The sequence below is a fragment of the Panicum virgatum genome, chromosome 5K (genome assembly GCF_016808335.1).
Source record: "Panicum virgatum strain AP13 chromosome 5K, P.virgatum_v5, whole genome shotgun sequence".
Classification (NCBI taxonomy): Eukaryota; Viridiplantae; Streptophyta; class Magnoliopsida; order Poales; family Poaceae; genus Panicum; species Panicum virgatum.
In genome coordinates this window covers 25,869,261-25,872,287 of record NC_053140.1, presented here as the reverse complement: position 1 = coordinate 25,872,287, position 3,027 = coordinate 25,869,261, and the positions used below count along the sequence as shown (strand labels likewise).

At 44.6% G+C, this 3,027-nt stretch overlaps 1 long non-coding RNA gene across 1 annotated transcript; it reads right to left on the bottom strand.

Moving 5' to 3' along the window:
- Positions 1–1,209: 1,209 nt before the first annotated feature.
- Positions 1,210–2,325, bottom strand: LOC120707007. Its single transcript, XR_005688629.1, has 2 exons — positions 1,749–2,325; positions 1,210–1,625 (listed from the first exon to the last, which is right to left on the bottom strand). It is a non-coding gene; the product is annotated as an uncharacterized LOC120707007 (long non-coding RNA).
- Positions 2,326–3,027: the final 702 nt, after the last annotated feature.

Here is a 3,027-nt window from a genome sequence, read left to right as displayed (position 1 = left end):
TTCGATGTAATCCAATTATTTTAAATAATTTGACTTTAAACACGTGACACATCTCCACTATTGTAGAAATGCAACAACTTAAGTGGGACTACTACTTTGTATTTGTTTTGTGTTGCAGACATGTGGAGTTCATGTTAGCCTGCATTTGCACAAAGAAAGGTATTTGGTTCACTCACCAAATCTATCTGTTTATTGATGCACTAACTTTAGAAAACTATACTTCAGAATGGACAGATGTTGAGAAAGGAATGAATTAGATTGTTGTTTAAAGGAAAATGATCTCTAAAACTTATCTTTAAGTGCACTAATTTTAGAAAATTATACTTCAGAATGGATAGATGTTGAGAAAGGAATGAATTGGACTGCTGTTCAGAGGAATGATATCTGAAACAGATCTCTGATGCTTATATTTAAAAGGAAATGGTCCAGAAGGCTGAATATGCAAAGGAATGATATCTGATACTTAAGGTCCAGTGAGAAGACTGAGTATGCTCCGGAGAAGCTGAAGATGTAAACTCTAGCTCCACTCGTTGTACCAACGTGACTTATTGTCTCTTATCTCTTGACTTGTCTCTTTGTTGAGCATTCAACGGTAGTACCACAACACTCACATTTGGCCCTAAGAGTTGTGTTCCAAATTATGTGATCTTCCCAATTATGTTGGTTGAATATATAAATTCTTATTTATTAGTTTTTTATGAATATAATTTTTTATGCTGTATTGTTGGTTATTGAGCCTATTCTTTTTTGCCACCATTTTTGAAAGTCTTTTGCAGCATGTATATCTTTTCTACAAATATAATATTGTTGGTCACTATATTTTTATAACATAAACGGGTCTTGCTATTTAGCACCCTGCGTGCTAAATAATTATTCAGTGCGCGACACCCCCCACACCCCAAGCCCAGCGACAATCCACTCCCCATGCAGCCGCAACCGGAAAAGTGGAACTCTAACCGGAAAATTTGTTCCGTTCACCAGAAAATCTGTCCGTAACCAGAAAATCGCCTACAGCTTGATGTTAAACCGGAACAGGCTACAACGTATCCTATCTGCAACCGGAAAAAGGAACACGTACACCCCTTCTCGCAACAAGAAAACACTCTATGTGACCAGAAAACATTCGCAACGAGTGACCGGAAAGCTAGCTTTCGATTCTTTTGAACTGATAAAAATCGTTAAACATCACCAGACTGGAAGAGCAATCTCTGAGACCGGAAAAACCTTACAAGCAGAATTTTTTTCTCACTTTGACAGTAAAAACACAGTCAACGTGACAAGAAATGTACACTAGACATTACTAGCAAACGAAGAATAAGAAGCGCGCGACAGGAAACACAATAATCCATTATCTCAGGATATGCAAAGAAAAAAGTGAGAACTTATGACTTCATTCTATTTGATCACATTACAGATCATCTAACTCCTGCGTGCACATTGACATCCGGAATCCCTATGCTTCTGCCTCCCCATTACGCAGCTCCTTCACTTCGGGATCTTACAGGTTGTAAATCAGCTAAGCTGTTGGTGAACACAAACATTTCACATTGGCACTGGCGCCGTGATTTAGACCAGCAGCAGCAGCAACGATGCCAGATGGGCGCACCTTCAAGCTAAATAAGTACCTACAAAGTTGTTCGGCAAGAATTACATTGCAGTGGATCCATAACTTCATCAATATGAAGAAAAATATCTAAAAGAAACAACACATGTACGGTAGGCTAGCATAAAGCATGGTCTTTGCGTACCTGCCAAAGATTTAATTGTTGGAATTGCTGCTCATCCGAAGGGGTTGGCGTGGATGCCGATCGTGGCTCTCCTGCAGCGCCAACACCGATCGCTCCATCAACGGTGCTGCCGCTCCGCATCTACAAGATGACGATGCGTGGAGCGGCCGCCGGCGGCTGCAAGGATGCACGGAGCTGCTGCCGGTGCTATCGAGAAAGCATCGATCTGGTGAATCAAGAGGACTGACACAAAATGGAGGCAGCAGTCGCTCCACCCCAAACGGAGCGCATCTGACCTTCTTTTTCAGATCTGACACGTGCGCCAGCTCCATCTAACTCCTTCCTTGAGGTCGTCGCCGATAGCTGTGCAAGGGAGGTGTCGAAGGGAAGGGAGGGATCAGATCAGCATCGGGGTTACCCCGTTCCTCACCGACGAGAGTGCGGTTTCCGGGAGCATCGTCGGGGAACAAGACGAGAGGAGAAAAATAAAATTCTAGAGATCGAATGAGCAGCGATGAAACCGCCCCACACCCCACATCTCATATCTGTCCCACAAGCCCACAATCGTCTTTGATTTTTCAGTTTCTGGTACAAAATTTCTGGTCTTATTTTTCCGGTGACAATATACTATTTTCTGGTTGCGGGGTGTTGGAGGGGTGTTAAATAGTTATTTAGCACCTGGTTGTCAAATAGAGAATATATAATATAAATTTATTATGTATTAGAATTTTTTTAAATATGTATTTGCCGCACATGCACTTCCACTAGTGTTATAAAATATTTCATGAAATTTTCATTAAAACTAGCCTTAATACTTTCAGCCGAACCCGCAGCCAATCAGCGTGTGGTATTTGATCGAACCCTCTCGGCCACTACCCGAGATGCGCCCCCGCACACGTGGCTCTCCAACTCCCCACCGCAGTCGTCTGCCCAGTCAGTGGCACCTACACGTTCTCCAGAGAGAGGAGTGCCGAAGGGGCAACGCCGCAACGGGAGGAGGGAAGAAGACAACTCAGCACGGGTGGTGGACGATAGGAGAGGACGGCGCGAGACTTCGCCATGCCGGCGAGTTGGGGTGACTTTTCGACGGCCGGAGATGCGACCGTCGGGACTCGGGGAGAAACACAATTCGGGCTCGGGTTCGAGGGCGGCTCCCGCGACAGAGGCCGCCACCTAACCAGGATGTTCGACTGGAACGATGAGCAGCAGCAGGTGTCCCTCCCCATCTCCCCTTCAGTCATTCTCTTGGATCTTGCGCTATTGTTGCTCGCGCGGCTGGATCTGCTCCAGCTTTGTGATT